At 46.2% G+C, this 15,662-nt stretch overlaps 10 non-coding genes across 10 annotated transcripts; all 10 read left to right on the top strand.

Annotated features, from left to right (window-relative positions):
* Window positions 1–806: 806 nt before the first annotated feature.
* LOC142269210 (U2 spliceosomal RNA) lies at window positions 807–996 on the top strand. Its single transcript, XR_012734741.1, has one exon. It is a non-coding gene; the product is annotated as a U2 spliceosomal RNA (small nuclear RNA).
* A 1,378-nt stretch (window positions 997–2,374) lies between these two features.
* On the top strand, window positions 2,375–2,565 carry LOC142269204 (U2 spliceosomal RNA). Its single transcript, XR_012734736.1, has one exon. It is a non-coding gene; the product is annotated as a U2 spliceosomal RNA (small nuclear RNA).
* A 1,387-nt stretch (window positions 2,566–3,952) lies between these two features.
* Window positions 3,953–4,143, top strand: LOC142269203 (U2 spliceosomal RNA). The gene has a single exon (XR_012734735.1). It is a non-coding gene; the product is annotated as a U2 spliceosomal RNA (small nuclear RNA).
* A 1,385-nt stretch (window positions 4,144–5,528) lies between these two features.
* LOC142269262 (U2 spliceosomal RNA) lies at window positions 5,529–5,719 on the top strand. Its single transcript, XR_012734785.1, has one exon. It is a non-coding gene; the product is annotated as a U2 spliceosomal RNA (small nuclear RNA).
* Window positions 5,720–7,132: 1,413 nt separating this feature from the next.
* Window positions 7,133–7,323, top strand: LOC142269261 (U2 spliceosomal RNA). The gene has a single exon (XR_012734784.1). It is a non-coding gene; the product is annotated as a U2 spliceosomal RNA (small nuclear RNA).
* A 1,387-nt stretch (window positions 7,324–8,710) lies between these two features.
* Window positions 8,711–8,901, top strand: LOC142269260 (U2 spliceosomal RNA). Its single transcript, XR_012734783.1, has one exon. It is a non-coding gene; the product is annotated as a U2 spliceosomal RNA (small nuclear RNA).
* Window positions 8,902–10,288: 1,387 nt separating this feature from the next.
* On the top strand, window positions 10,289–10,479 carry LOC142269259 (U2 spliceosomal RNA). The gene has a single exon (XR_012734782.1). It is a non-coding gene; the product is annotated as a U2 spliceosomal RNA (small nuclear RNA).
* A 1,387-nt stretch (window positions 10,480–11,866) lies between these two features.
* Window positions 11,867–12,057, top strand: LOC142269258 (U2 spliceosomal RNA). Its single transcript, XR_012734781.1, has one exon. It is a non-coding gene; the product is annotated as a U2 spliceosomal RNA (small nuclear RNA).
* Window positions 12,058–13,444: 1,387 nt separating this feature from the next.
* LOC142269256 (U2 spliceosomal RNA) lies at window positions 13,445–13,635 on the top strand. The gene has a single exon (XR_012734780.1). It is a non-coding gene; the product is annotated as a U2 spliceosomal RNA (small nuclear RNA).
* A 1,387-nt stretch (window positions 13,636–15,022) lies between these two features.
* On the top strand, window positions 15,023–15,213 carry LOC142269255 (U2 spliceosomal RNA). The gene has a single exon (XR_012734779.1). It is a non-coding gene; the product is annotated as a U2 spliceosomal RNA (small nuclear RNA).
* The last annotated feature ends 449 nt before the right edge of the window (window positions 15,214–15,662 follow it).

The raw sequence follows: 15,662 nt of genomic DNA, 5'->3' as shown, positions 1-15,662 counted from the left end.
GAAGCCTCATACCGCAATATAAGGAACGTCAAATACTAAGAAAGGGCGGCCTATGAAAGAATTACTACTTTCAATAAGTACACTTAAACGGCTAATTGGGAAATAGAAAAACTGTAAAAGCCCTCTGAGAAAGCCCCCCTCTAACCTTTGATAGTAAGCTTTCTGTAGTCTGCCTGTTGATGTATTTTCCGTTTGAACTGTGCACAACATGAAGAGACGGAACACTGGCGGCTTGTCACAATGCCCCCGATGACATCACAATAGCGCTGCTGCCTAGAAAACAAGCTGCGCAGAAGAAGTTGTTCTTTGGGTGGGAGGGTGGGCTAGTGGAAGGAGGGGGCCAATCTCTTTTTTTCCCGGGTGGTAGGGGGATGACAGGAGAAGGGAAGCGGGTGGTGAGAAAGGTACAGAGGGCAGGGTTTGGGGGCTGGGAAGGAAAGGGAAAAGATTAGGGTTTGGGGATGATGAAAGGGCTTTCTACGGGTAAGGATGGCAAAGGGTGGCAGTGACGGAAAGTCAGGCAACCTGTCCTGTCCGTCTTTTTGTATCGTGAATTGGAAAGACTGCAAGGGGGAGGGAGTTGCTTGCGCCCTAAAGGAGGAGTTATTCAGATTCATTGCAGTGGGCGGCGGCTGCAAAACGCACCATTCTTCTTGTTTTGGCTCTGCAAAGCAGCCTTTTCAAGGGTTGGCTTGGGTGACAAAATGTCTTGTGTAGGCGTGGGTTTGTCTCCCTCTCGCTCTCTCTCCCTAAGATGTGTCCGGCATAGGCCAGGGTGCCACTCGAGGCCCAAACCAATTCTGGTTATCGCTTCTCGGCTTTTGGCTAAGATCAAGTGTAGTATCTGTTCTTATCAGTTTAATATCTGATACGTCCCCTATCTGGGGACCATATATTAAATGGATTTTTAGAACAGGGAGATGGAAAAAGAGCTTGCTCTGTCCACTCCACGCATTGACCTGGTATTGCAGTACCTCCAGGAACGGTGCACCCCTTCTTAACCCAGTTTCCAAAAGCAGAACTCAATTCACCTGATTCATATTAGCCCGATTTAATGAATTGGAAGAAAGCATACGTCTTCATATGCACCTCAATTTGGCCCATTCACTTTTCACACTTCCTCCTTTTGTTTTTTATCTTTCACACTTTTGACTTCTTTATTCATCCAAATAGCAAACTCATCACCACTCAACCTGACCAACTCGGCTATGTCCCCGTGCTGCAGTTCTCTGTCTTATCTAGATCATTTGCAATTGAATGGAATAGATCCCTTTTGACAAAGTGGATTCACCTGCTGCTGCAGTGACCACAGGTGTGATAACATCTAGAATTGCATCTGGTGCGATCTCTCCGCTTCCACTCCAAAGAAAGTTACCTGTTTATCCTATCATGCATTGGTTTTTGGGGTTTTCTTTGAGTAATGATGATCTCTTTAGTAGTCTGTTGGCGCCCTCTCCTGGAGGAATAGTTTGCTTGCTCTTGGACATTCTAAAGAGAGGTCATGATAGACATTGAGCTTCTGAGCTCAATTGGGGAAAGTCATGGGTGATGAATGTTTGCAACCTACTGCGAAGCCTCATACCGCAATATAAGGAACGTCAAATACTAAGAAAGGGCGGCCTATGAAAGAATTACTACTTTCAATAAGTACACTTAAACGGCTAATTGGGAATAGAAAAACTGTAAAAAGCCTCTGAGGAAAGCCCCCTCTAACCTTGATAGTAAGCTTTCTGTAGTCTGCCTGTTGATGTATTTTCCGTTTGAACTGTGCAAAACATGAAGAGACGGAACACTGGCGGCTTGTCACAATGCCCCCCGATGACATCACAATAGCGCTGCTGCCTAGAAAACAAGCTGCGCAGAAGAAGTTGTTCTTTGGGTGGGAGGGTGGGCTAGTGGAAGGAGGGGCAATCTCTTTTTTTCCCGGGTGGTAGGGGATGACAGGAGAAGGGAAGCGGGTGGTGAGAAAGGTACAGAGGGCAGGGTTTGGGGGCTGGGAAGGGAAAGGAAAAGATTAGGGTTTGGGGATGATGAAAGGGCTTTCTACGGGTAAGGATGGCAAAGGGTGGCAAGTGACGGAAAGTCAGGCAACCTGTCCTGTCCGTCTTTTTGTATCGTGAATTGGAAAGACTGCAAGGGGGAGGGGAGTTGCTTGCGCCCTAAGGAGGAGTTATTCAGATTCATTGCAGTGGGCGGCGGCTGCAAAACGCACCATTCTTCTTGTTTTGGCTCTGCAAAGCAGCCTTTTCAAGGGTTGGCTTGGGTGACAAAATGTCTTGTGTAGGCGTGGGTTTGTCTCCCTCTCGCTCTCTCTCCCTAAGATGTGTCCGGCATAGGCCAGGGTGCCACTCGGAGGCCCAAACCAATTCTGGTTATCGCTTCTCGGCCTTTTGGCTAAGATCAAGTGTAGTATCTGTTCTTATCAGTTTAATATCTGATACGTCCCCTATCTGGGGACCATATATTAAATGGATTTTTAGAACAGGGAGATGGAAAAAGAGCTTGCTCTGTCCACTCCACGCATTGACCTGGTATTGCAGTACCTCCAGGAACGGTGCACCCTTCTTACCCAGTTTCCAAAAGCAGAACTCAATTCACCTGATTCATATTAGCCCGATTTAATGAATTGGAAGAAAGCATACGTCTTCATATGCACCTCAATTTGGCCCATTCACTTTTCACACTTCCTCCTTTTGTTTTTTATCTTTCACACTTTTGACTTTCTTTATTCATCCAAATAGCAAACTCATCACCACTCAACCTGACCAACTCGGCTATGTCCCCGTGCTGCAGTTCTCTGTCTTATCTAGATCATTTGCAATTGAATGGAATAGATCCCTTTTGGACAAATGGATTCACCTGCTGCTGCAGTGACCACAGGTGTGATAAAATCTAGAATTGGCATCTGGTGCGATCTCTCCGCTTCCACTCCAAAGAAAGTTACCTGTTTATTCCTATCATGCATTGGTTTTTGGGGTTTTCTTTGAGTAATGATGATCGTTCTTTAGTAGTCTGTTGGCGCCCTCTCCTGGAGGAATAAGTTTGCTTGCTCTTGGACATTCTAAAAGAGAGGTCATGATAGACATTGAGCTTCTGAGCTCAATTGGGAAAGTCATGGGTGATGAATGTTTGCAACCTACTGCGAAGCCTCATACCGCAATATAAGGAACGTCAAATACTAAGAAAGGGCGGCCTATTGAAAGAATTACTACTTTCAATAAGTACACTTAAACGGCTAATTGGGATAGAAAAACTGTAAAAAGCCCTCTGAGAAAGCCCCCCTCTAACCTTTGATAGTAAGCTTTTCTGTAGTCTGCCTGTTGATGTATTTTCCGTTTGAACTGTGCACAAACATGAAGAGACGGAACACTGGCGGCTTGTCACAATGCCCCCCGATGACATCACAATAGCGCTGCTGCCTAGAAAACAAGCTGCGCAGAAGAAGTTGTTCTTTGGGTGGGAGGGTGGGCTAGTGGAAGAGGGGGCAATCTCTTTTTTTCCCGGGTGGTAGGGGGATGACAGGAGAAGGGAAGCGGGTGGTGAGAAAGGTACAGAGGGCAGGGTTTGGGGCTGGGAAGGAAAGGGAAAAGATTAGGGTTTGGGGATGATGAAAGGGCTTTCTACGGGTAAGGATGGCAAAGGGTGGCAGTGACGGAAAGTCAGGCAACCTGTCCTTGTCCGTCTTTTTGTATCGTGAATTGAAAGACTGCAAGGGGGAGGGGAGTTGCTTGCGCCCTAAAGGAGGAGTTATTCAGATTCATTGCAGTGGGCGGCGGCTGCAAAACGCACCATTCTTCCTTGTTTTGGCTCTGCAAAGCAGCCTTTTCAAGGGTTGGCTTGGGTGACAAAATGTCTTGTGTAGCGTGGGTTTGTCTCCCTCTCGCTCTCTCTCCCTATGATGTGTCCGGCATAGGCCAGGGGTGCCACTCGAGGCCCAAGACCAATTCTGGTTATCGCTTCTCGGCCTTTTGGCTAAGATCAAGTGTAGTATCTGTTCTTATCAGTTTAATATCTGATACGTCCCCTATCTGGGGACCATATATTAAATGGATTTTTAGAACAGGGAGATGGAAAAAGAGCTTGCTCTGTCCACTCCACGCATTGACCTGGTATTGCAGTACCTCCAGGAACGGTGCACCCTTCTTAACCCAGTTTCAAAAGCAGAACTCAATTCACCTGATTCATATTAGCCCGATTTAATGAATTGGAAGAAAGCATACGTCTTCATATGCACCTCAATTTGGCCCATTCACTTTTCACACTTCCTCCTTTTGTTTTTTATCTTTCACACTTTTGACTTTCTTTATTCATCCATAGCAAACTCATCACCACTCAACCTGACCAACTCGGCTATGTCCCCTGTGCTGCAGTTCTCTGTCTTATCTAGATCATTTGCAATTGAATGGAATAGATCCCTTTTGGACAAAGTGGATTCACCTGCTGCTGCAGTGACCACAGGTGTGATAACATCTAGAATTGGCATCTGGTGCGATCTCTCCGCTTCCACTCCAAAGAAAGTTACCTGTTTATTCCTATCATGCATTGGTTTTTGGGGTTTTCTTTTGAGTAATGATGATCTCTTTAGTAGTCTGTTGGCGCCCTCTCCTGGAGGAATAGTTTGCTTGCTCTTGGACATTCTAAAAGAGAGGTCATGATAGACATTGAGCTTCTGAGCTCAATTGGGGAAAGTCATGGGTGATGAATGTTTGCAACCTACAGCGAAGCCTCATACCGCAATATAAGGAACGTCAAATACTAAGAAAGGGCGGCCTATGAAAGAATTACTACTTTCAATAAGTACACTTAAACGGCTAATTGGGAATAGAAAAACTGTAAAAAGCCCTCTGAGAAAGCCCCCCTCTAACCTTTGATAGTAAGCTTTTCTGTAGTCTGCCTGTTGATGTATTTTCCGTTTGAACTGTGCACAACATGAAGAGACGGAACACTGGCGGCTTGTCACAATGCCCCCCGATGACATCACAATAGCGCTGCTGCCTAGAAAACAAGCTGCGCAGAAGAAGTTGTTCTTTGGGTGGGAGGGTGGGCTAGTGGAAGGAGGGGGCAATCTCTTTTTTTCCCGGGTGGTAGGGGGATGACAGGAGAAGGGAAGCGGGTGGTGAGAAAGGTACAGAGGGCAGGGTTTGGGGGCTGGGAAGGAAAGGGAAAAGATTAGGGTTTGGGGATGATGAAAGGGCTTTCTACGGGTAAGGATGGCAAAGGGTGGCAGTGACGGAAAGTCAGGCAACCTGTCCTGTCCGTCTTTTTGTATCGTGAATTGGAAAGACTGCAAGGGGGAGGGGAGTTGCTTGCGCCCTAAAGGAGGAGTTATTCAGATTCATTGCAGTGGGCGGCGGCTGCAAAACGCACCATTCTTCTTGTTTTGGCTCTGCAAAGCAGCCTTTTCAAGGGTTGGCTTGGGTGACAAAATGTCTTGTGTAGGCGTGGGTTTGTCTCCCTCTCGCTCTCTCTCCCTAAGATGTGTCCGGCATAGGCCAGGGTGCCACTCGAGGCCCAAACCAATTCTGGTTATCGCTTCTCGGCCTTTTGGCTAAGATCAAGTGTAGTATCTGTTCTTATCAGTTTAATATCTGATACGTCCCCTATCTGGGGACCATATATTAAATGGATTTTTAGAACAGGGAGATGGAAAAAGAGCTTGCTCTGTCCACTCCACGCATTGACCTGGTATTGCAGTACCTCCAGGAACGGTGCACCCCTTCTTAACCCAGTTTCCAAAAGCAGAACTCAATTCACCTGATTCATATCAGAACTCAATTCACCTGATTCATATTAGCCCGATTTAATGAATTGGAAGAAAGCATACGTCTTCATATGCACCTCAATTTGGCCCATTCACTTTTCACACTTCCTCCTTTTGTTTTTTATCTTTCACACTTTTGACTTTCTTTATTCATCCAAATAGCAAACTCATCACCACTCAACCTGACCAACTCGGCTATGTCCCCGTGCTGCAGTTCTCTGTCTTATCTAGATCATTTGCAATTGAATGGAATAGATCCCTTTTGGACAAAGTGGATTCACCTGCTGCTGCAGTGACCACAGGTGTGATAACATCTAGAATTGGCATCTGGTGCGATCTCTCCGCTTCCACTCCAAAGAAAGTTACCTGTTTATTCCTATCATGCATTGGTTTTTGGGGTTTTCTTTGAGTAATGATGATCTCTTTAGTAGTCTGTTGGCGCCCTCTCCTGGAGGAATAGTTTGCTTGCTCTTGGACATTCTAAAAGAGAGGTCATGATAGACATTGAGCTTCTGAGCTCAATTGGGGAAAGTCATGGGTGATGAATGTTTGCAACCTACTGCGAAGCCTCATACCGCAATATAAGGAACGTCAAATACTAAGAAAGGGCGGCCTATGAAAGAATTACTACTTTCAATAAGTACACTTAAACGGCTAATTGGGAATAGAAAAACTGTAAAAAGCCCTCTGAGAAAGCCCCCCTCTAACCTTTGATAGTAAGCTTTTCTGTAGTCTGCCTGTTGATGTATTTTCCGTTTGAACTGTGCACAACATGAAGAGACGGAACACTGGCGGCTTGTCACAATGCCCCCCGATGACATCACAATAGCGCTGCTGCCTAGAAAACAAGCTGCGCAGAAGAAGTTGTTCTTTGGGTGGGAGGGTGGGCTAGTGGAAGGAGGGGGCAATCTCTTTTTTTCCCGGGTGGTAGGGGGATGACAGGAGAAGGGAAGCGGGTGGTGAGAAAGGTACAGAGGGCAGGGTTTGGGGGCTGGGAAGGAAAGGGAAAAGATTAGGGTTTGGGGATGATGAAAGGGCTTTCTACGGGTAAGGATGGCAAAGGGTGGCAGTGACGGAAAGTCAGGCAACCTGTCCTGTCCGTCTTTTTGTATCGTGAATTGGAAAGACTGCAAGGGGGAGGGGAGTTGCTTGCGCCCTAAAGGAGGAGTTATTCAGATTCATTGCAGTGGGCGGCGGCTGCAAAACGCACCATTCTTCTTGTTTTGGCTCTGCAAAGCAGCCTTTTCAAGGGTTGGCTTGGGTGACAAAATGTCTTGTGTAGGCGTGGGTTTGTCTCCCTCTCGCTCTCTCTCCCTAAGATGTGTCCGGCATAGGCCAGGGTGCCACTCGAGGCCCAAACCAATTCTGGTTATCGCTTCTCGGCCTTTTGGCTAAGATCAAGTGTAGTATCTGTTCTTATCAGTTTAATATCTGATACGTCCCCTATCTGGGGACCATATATTAAATGGATTTTTAGAACAGGGAGATGGAAAAAGAGCTTGCTCTGTCCACTCCACGCATTGACCTGGTATTGCAGTACCTCCAGGAACGGTGCACCCCTTCTTAACCCAGTTTCCAAAAGCAGAACTCAATTCACCTGATTCATATTAGCCCGATTTAATGAATTGGAAGAAAGCATACGTCTTCATATGCACCTCAATTTGGCCCATTCACTTTTCACACTTCCTCCTTTTGTTTTTTATCTTTCACACTTTTGACTTTCTTTATTCATCCAAATAGCAAACTCATCACCACTCAACCTGACCAACTCGGCTATGTCCCCGTGCTGCAGTTCTCTGTCTTATCTAGATCATTTGCAATTGAATGGAATAGATCCCTTTTGGACAAAGTGGATTCACCTGCTGCTGCAGTGACCACAGGTGTGATAACATCTAGAATTGGCATCTGGTGCGATCTCTCCGCTTCCACTCCAAAGAAAGTTACCTGTTTATTCCTATCATGCATTGGTTTTTGGGGTTTTCTTTGAGTAATGATGATCTCTTTAGTAGTCTGTTGGCGCCCTCTCCTGGAGGAATAGTTTGCTTGCTCTTGGACATTCTAAAAGAGAGGTCATGATAGACATTGAGCTTCTGAGCTCAATTGGGGAAAGTCATGGGTGATGAATGTTTGCAACCTACTGCGAAGCCTCATACCGCAATATAAGGAACGTCAAATACTAAGAAAGGGCGGCCTATGAAAGAATTACTACTTTCAATAAGTACACTTAAACGGCTAATTGGGAATAGAAAAACTGTAAAAAGCCCTCTGAGAAAGCCCCCCTCTAACCTTTGATAGTAAGCTTTTCTGTAGTCTGCCTGTTGATGTATTTTCCGTTTGAACTGTGCACAACATGAAGAGACGGAACACTGGCGGCTTGTCACAATGCCCCCCGATGACATCACAATAGCGCTGCTGCCTAGAAAACAAGCTGCGCAGAAGAAGTTGTTCTTTGGGTGGGAGGGTGGGCTAGTGGAAGGAGGGGGCAATCTCTTTTTTTCCCGGGTGGTAGGGGGATGACAGGAGAAGGGAAGCGGGTGGTGAGAAAGGTACAGAGGGCAGGGTTTGGGGGCTGGGAAGGAAAGGGAAAAGATTAGGGTTTGGGGATGATGAAAGGGCTTTCTACGGGTAAGGATGGCAAAGGGTGGCAGTGACGGAAAGTCAGGCAACCTGTCCTGTCCGTCTTTTTGTATCGTGAATTGGAAAGACTGCAAGGGGGAGGGGAGTTGCTTGCGCCCTAAAGGAGGAGTTATTCAGATTCATTGCAGTGGGCGGCGGCTGCAAAACGCACCATTCTTCTTGTTTTGGCTCTGCAAAGCAGCCTTTTCAAGGGTTGGCTTGGGTGACAAAATGTCTTGTGTAGGCGTGGGTTTGTCTCCCTCTCGCTCTCTCTCCCTAAGATGTGTCCGGCATAGGCCAGGGTGCCACTCGAGGCCCAAACCAATTCTGGTTATCGCTTCTCGGCCTTTTGGCTAAGATCAAGTGTAGTATCTGTTCTTATCAGTTTAATATCTGATACGTCCCCTATCTGGGGACCATATATTAAATGGATTTTTAGAACAGGGAGATGGAAAAAGAGCTTGCTCTGTCCACTCCACGCATTGACCTGGTATTGCAGTACCTCCAGGAACGGTGCACCCCTTCTTAACCCAGTTTCCAAAAGCAGAACTCAATTCACCTGATTCATATTAGCCCGATTTAATGAATTGGAAGAAAGCATACGTCTTCATATGCACCTCAATTTGGCCCATTCACTTTTCACACTTCCTCCTTTTGTTTTTTATCTTTCACACTTTTGACTTTCTTTATTCATCCAAATAGCAAACTCATCACCACTCAACCTGACCAACTCGGCTATGTCCCCGTGCTGCAGTTCTCTGTCTTATCTAGATCATTTGCAATTGAATGGAATAGATCCCTTTTGGACAAAGTGGATTCACCTGCTGCTGCAGTGACCACAGGTGTGATAACATCTAGAATTGGCATCTGGTGCGATCTCTCCGCTTCCACTCCAAAGAAAGTTACCTGTTTATTCCTATCATGCATTGGTTTTTGGGGTTTTCTTTGAGTAATGATGATCTCTTTAGTAGTCTGTTGGCGCCCTCTCCTGGAGGAATAGTTTGCTTGCTCTTGGACATTCTAAAAGAGAGGTCATGATAGACATTGAGCTTCTGAGCTCAATTGGGGAAAGTCATGGGTGATGAATGTTTGCAACCTACTGCGAAGCCTCATACCGCAATATAAGGAACGTCAAATACTAAGAAAGGGCGGCCTATGAAAGAATTACTACTTTCAATAAGTACACTTAAACGGCTAATTGGGAATAGAAAAACTGTAAAAAGCCCTCTGAGAAAGCCCCCCTCTAACCTTTGATAGTAAGCTTTTCTGTAGTCTGCCTGTTGATGTATTTTCCGTTTGAACTGTGCACAACATGAAGAGACGGAACACTGGCGGCTTGTCACAATGCCCCCCGATGACATCACAATAGCGCTGCTGCCTAGAAAACAAGCTGCGCAGAAGAAGTTGTTCTTTGGGTGGGAGGGTGGGCTAGTGGAAGGAGGGGGCAATCTCTTTTTTTCCCGGGTGGTAGGGGGATGACAGGAGAAGGGAAGCGGGTGGTGAGAAAGGTACAGAGGGCAGGGTTTGGGGGCTGGGAAGGAAAGGGAAAAGATTAGGGTTTGGGGATGATGAAAGGGCTTTCTACGGGTAAGGATGGCAAAGGGTGGCAGTGACGGAAAGTCAGGCAACCTGTCCTGTCCGTCTTTTTGTATCGTGAATTGGAAAGACTGCAAGGGGGAGGGGAGTTGCTTGCGCCCTAAAGGAGGAGTTATTCAGATTCATTGCAGTGGGCGGCGGCTGCAAAACGCACCATTCTTCTTGTTTTGGCTCTGCAAAGCAGCCTTTTCAAGGGTTGGCTTGGGTGACAAAATGTCTTGTGTAGGCGTGGGTTTGTCTCCCTCTCGCTCTCTCTCCCTAAGATGTGTCCGGCATAGGCCAGGGTGCCACTCGAGGCCCAAACCAATTCTGGTTATCGCTTCTCGGCCTTTTGGCTAAGATCAAGTGTAGTATCTGTTCTTATCAGTTTAATATCTGATACGTCCCCTATCTGGGGACCATATATTAAATGGATTTTTAGAACAGGGAGATGGAAAAAGAGCTTGCTCTGTCCACTCCACGCATTGACCTGGTATTGCAGTACCTCCAGGAACGGTGCACCCCTTCTTAACCCAGTTTCCAAAAGCAGAACTCAATTCACCTGATTCATATTAGCCCGATTTAATGAATTGGAAGAAAGCATACGTCTTCATATGCACCTCAATTTGGCCCATTCACTTTTCACACTTCCTCCTTTTGTTTTTTATCTTTCACACTTTTGACTTTCTTTATTCATCCAAATAGCAAACTCATCACCACTCAACCTGACCAACTCGGCTATGTCCCCGTGCTGCAGTTCTCTGTCTTATCTAGATCATTTGCAATTGAATGGAATAGATCCCTTTTGGACAAAGTGGATTCACCTGCTGCTGCAGTGACCACAGGTGTGATAACATCTAGAATTGGCATCTGGTGCGATCTCTCCGCTTCCACTCCAAAGAAAGTTACCTGTTTATTCCTATCATGCATTGGTTTTTGGGGTTTTCTTTGAGTAATGATGATCTCTTTAGTAGTCTGTTGGCGCCCTCTCCTGGAGGAATAGTTTGCTTGCTCTTGGACATTCTAAAAGAGAGGTCATGATAGACATTGAGCTTCTGAGCTCAATTGGGGAAAGTCATGGGTGATGAATGTTTGCAACCTACTGCGAAGCCTCATACCGCAATATAAGGAACGTCAAATACTAAGAAAGGGCGGCCTATGAAAGAATTACTACTTTCAATAAGTACACTTAAACGGCTAATTGGGAATAGAAAAACTGTAAAAAGCCCTCTGAGAAAGCCCCCCTCTAACCTTTGATAGTAAGCTTTTCTGTAGTCTGCCTGTTGATGTATTTTCCGTTTGAACTGTGCACAACATGAAGAGACGGAACACTGGCGGCTTGTCACAATGCCCCCCGATGACATCACAATAGCGCTGCTGCCTAGAAAACAAGCTGCGCAGAAGAAGTTGTTCTTTGGGTGGGAGGGTGGGCTAGTGGAAGGAGGGGGCAATCTCTTTTTTTCCCGGGTGGTAGGGGGATGACAGGAGAAGGGAAGCGGGTGGTGAGAAAGGTACAGAGGGCAGGGTTTGGGGGCTGGGAAGGAAAGGGAAAAGATTAGGGTTTGGGGATGATGAAAGGGCTTTCTACGGGTAAGGATGGCAAAGGGTGGCAGTGACGGAAAGTCAGGCAACCTGTCCTGTCCGTCTTTTTGTATCGTGAATTGGAAAGACTGCAAGGGGGAGGGGAGTTGCTTGCGCCCTAAAGGAGGAGTTATTCAGATTCATTGCAGTGGGCGGCGGCTGCAAAACGCACCATTCTTCTTGTTTTGGCTCTGCAAAGCAGCCTTTTCAAGGGTTGGCTTGGGTGACAAAATGTCTTGTGTAGGCGTGGGTTTGTCTCCCTCTCGCTCTCTCTCCCTAAGATGTGTCCGGCATAGGCCAGGGTGCCACTCGAGGCCCAAACCAATTCTGGTTATCGCTTCTCGGCCTTTTGGCTAAGATCAAGTGTAGTATCTGTTCTTATCAGTTTAATATCTGATACGTCCCCTATCTGGGGACCATATATTAAATGGATTTTTAGAACAGGGAGATGGAAAAAGAGCTTGCTCTGTCCACTCCACGCATTGACCTGGTATTGCAGTACCTCCAGGAACGGTGCACCCCTTCTTAACCCAGTTTCCAAAAGCAGAACTCAATTCACCTGATTCATATTAGCCCGATTTAATGAATTGGAAGAAAGCATACGTCTTCATATGCACCTCAATTTGGCCCATTCACTTTTCACACTTCCTCCTTTTGTTTTTTATCTTTCACACTTTTGACTTTCTTTATTCATCCAAATAGCAAACTCATCACCACTCAACCTGACCAACTCGGCTATGTCCCCGTGCTGCAGTTCTCTGTCTTATCTAGATCATTTGCAATTGAATGGAATAGATCCCTTTTGGACAAAGTGGATTCACCTGCTGCTGCAGTGACCACAGGTGTGATAACATCTAGAATTGGCATCTGGTGCGATCTCTCCGCTTCCACTCCAAAGAAAGTTACCTGTTTATTCCTATCATGCATTGGTTTTTGGGGTTTTCTTTGAGTAATGATGATCTCTTTAGTAGTCTGTTGGCGCCCTCTCCTGGAGGAATAGTTTGCTTGCTCTTGGACATTCTAAAAGAGAGGTCATGATAGACATTGAGCTTCTGAGCTCAATTGGGGAAAGTCATGGGTGATGAATGTTTGCAACCTACTGCGAAGCCTCATACCGCAATATAAGGAACGTCAAATACTAAGAAAGGGCGGCCTATGAAAGAATTACTACTTTCAATAAGTACACTTAAACGGCTAATTGGGAATAGAAAAACTGTAAAAAGCCCTCTGAGAAAGCCCCCCTCTAACCTTTGATAGTAAGCTTTTCTGTAGTCTGCCTGTTGATGTATTTTCCGTTTGAACTGTGCACAACATGAAGAGACGGAACACTGGCGGCTTGTCACAATGCCCCCCGATGACATCACAATAGCGCTGCTGCCTAGAAAACAAGCTGCGCAGAAGAAGTTGTTCTTTGGGTGGGAGGGTGGGCTAGTGGAAGGAGGGGGCAATCTCTTTTTTTCCCGGGTGGTAGGGGGATGACAGGAGAAGGGAAGCGGGTGGTGAGAAAGGTACAGAGGGCAGGGTTTGGGGGCTGGGAAGGAAAGGGAAAAGATTAGGGTTTGGGGATGATGAAAGGGCTTTCTACGGGTAAGGATGGCAAAGGGTGGCAGTGACGGAAAGTCAGGCAACCTGTCCTGTCCGTCTTTTTGTATCGTGAATTGGAAAGACTGCAAGGGGGAGGGGAGTTGCTTGCGCCCTAAAGGAGGAGTTATTCAGATTCATTGCAGTGGGCGGCGGCTGCAAAACGCACCATTCTTCTTGTTTTGGCTCTGCAAAGCAGCCTTTTCAAGGGTTGGCTTGGGTGACAAAATGTCTTGTGTAGGCGTGGGTTTGTCTCCCTCTCGCTCTCTCTCCCTAAGATGTGTCCGGCATAGGCCAGGGTGCCACTCGAGGCCCAAACCAATTCTGGTTATCGCTTCTCGGCCTTTTGGCTAAGATCAAGTGTAGTATCTGTTCTTATCAGTTTAATATCTGATACGTCCCCTATCTGGGGACCATATATTAAATGGATTTTTAGAACAGGGAGATGGAAAAAGAGCTTGCTCTGTCCACTCCACGCATTGACCTGGTATTGCAGTACCTCCAGGAACGGTGCACCCCTTCTTAACCCAGTTTCCAAAAGCAGAACTCAATTCACCTGATTCATATTAGCCCGATTTAATGAATTGGAAGAAAGCATACGTCTTCATATGCACCTCAATTTGGCCCATTCACTTTTCACACTTCCTCCTTTTGTTTTTTATCTTTCACACTTTTGACTTTCTTTATTCATCCAAATAGCAAACTCATCACCACTCAACCTGACCAACTCGGCTATGTCCCCGTGCTGCAGTTCTCTGTCTTATCTAGATCATTTGCAATTGAATGGAATAGATCCCTTTTGGACAAAGTGGATTCACCTGCTGCTGCAGTGACCACAGGTGTGATAACATCTAGAATTGGCATCTGGTGCGATCTCTCCGCTTCCACTCCAAAGAAAGTTACCTGTTTATTCCTATCATGCATTGGTTTTTGGGGTTTTCTTTGAGTAATGATGATCTCTTTAGTAGTCTGTTGGCGCCCTCTCCTGGAGGAATAGTTTGCTTGCTCTTGGACATTCTAAAAGAGAGGTCATGATAGACATTGAGCTTCTGAGCTCAATTGGGGAAAGTCATGGGTGATGAATGTTTGCAACCTACTGCGAAGCCTCATACCGCAATATAAGGAACGTCAAATACTAAGAAAGGGCGGCCTATGAAAGAATTACTACTTTCAATAAGTACACTTAAACGGCTAATTGGGAATAGAAAAACTGTAAAAAGCCCTCTGAGAAAGCCCCCCTCTAACCTTTGATAGTAAGCTTTTCTGTAGTCTGCCTGTTGATGTATTTTCCGTTTGAACTGTGCACAACATGAAGAGACGGAACACTGGCGGCTTGTCACAATGCCCCCCGATGACATCACAATAGCGCTGCTGCCTAGAAAACAAGCTGCGCAGAAGAAGTTGTTCTTTGGGTGGGAGGGTGGGCTAGTGGAAGGAGGGGGCAATCTCTTTTTTTCCCGGGTGGTAGGGGGATGACAGGAGAAGGGAAGCGGGTGGTGAGAAAGGTACAGAGGGCAGGGTTTGGGGGCTGGGAAGGAAAGGGAAAAGATTAGGGTTTGGGGATGATGAAAGGGCTTTCTACGGGTAAGGATGGCAAAGGGTGGCAGTGACGGAAAGTCAGGCAACCTGTCCTGTCCGTCTTTTTGTATCGTGAATTGGAAAGACTGCAAGGGGGAGGGGAGTTGCTTGCGCCCTAAAGGAGGAGTTATTCAGATTCATTGCAGTGGGCGGCGGCTGCAAAACGCACCATTCTTCTTGTTTTGGCTCTGCAAAGCAGCCTTTTCAAGGGTTGGCTTGGGTGACAAAATGTCTTGTGTAGGCGTGGGTTTGTCTCCCTCTCGCTCTCTCTCCCTAAGATGTGTCCGGCATAGGCCAGGGTGCCACTCGAGGCCCAAACCAATTCTGGTTATCGCTTCTCGGCCTTTTGGCTAAGATCAAGTGTAGTATCTGTTCTTATCAGTTTAATATCTGATACGTCCCCTATCTGGGGACCATATATTAAATGGATTTTTAGAACAGGGAGATGGAAAAAGAGCTTGCTCTGTCCACTCCACGCATTGACCTGGTATTGCAGTACCTCCAGGAACGGTGCACCCCTTCTTAACCCAGTTTCCAAAAGCAGAACTCAATTCACCTGATTCATATTAGCCCGATTTAATGAATTGGAAGAAAGCATACGTCTTCATATGCACCTCAATTTGGCCCATTCACTTTTCACACTTCCTCCTTTTGTTTTTTATCTTTCACACTTTTGACTTTCTTTATTCATCCAAATAGCAAACTCATCACCACTCAACCTGACCAACTCGGCTATGTCCCCGTGCTGCAGTTCTCTGTCTTATCTAGATCATTTGCAATTGAATGGAATAGATCCCTTTTGGACAAAGTGGATTCACCTGCTGCTGCAGTGACCACAGGTGTGATAACATCTAGAATTGGCATCTGGTGCGATCTCTCCGCTTCCACTCCAAAGAAAGTTACCTGTTTATTCCTATCATGCATTGGTTTTTGGGGTTTTCTTTGAGTAATGATGATCTCTTTAGTAGTC

This window comes from Anomaloglossus baeobatrachus, unplaced genomic scaffold (assembly GCF_048569485.1).
Source record: "Anomaloglossus baeobatrachus isolate aAnoBae1 unplaced genomic scaffold, aAnoBae1.hap1 Scaffold_3153, whole genome shotgun sequence".
Classification (NCBI taxonomy): Eukaryota; Metazoa; Chordata; class Amphibia; order Anura; family Aromobatidae; genus Anomaloglossus; species Anomaloglossus baeobatrachus.
The sequence above is the reverse complement of the archived record's forward strand: the minus strand, read 5'-3'. Positions and strand labels throughout refer to the sequence as shown.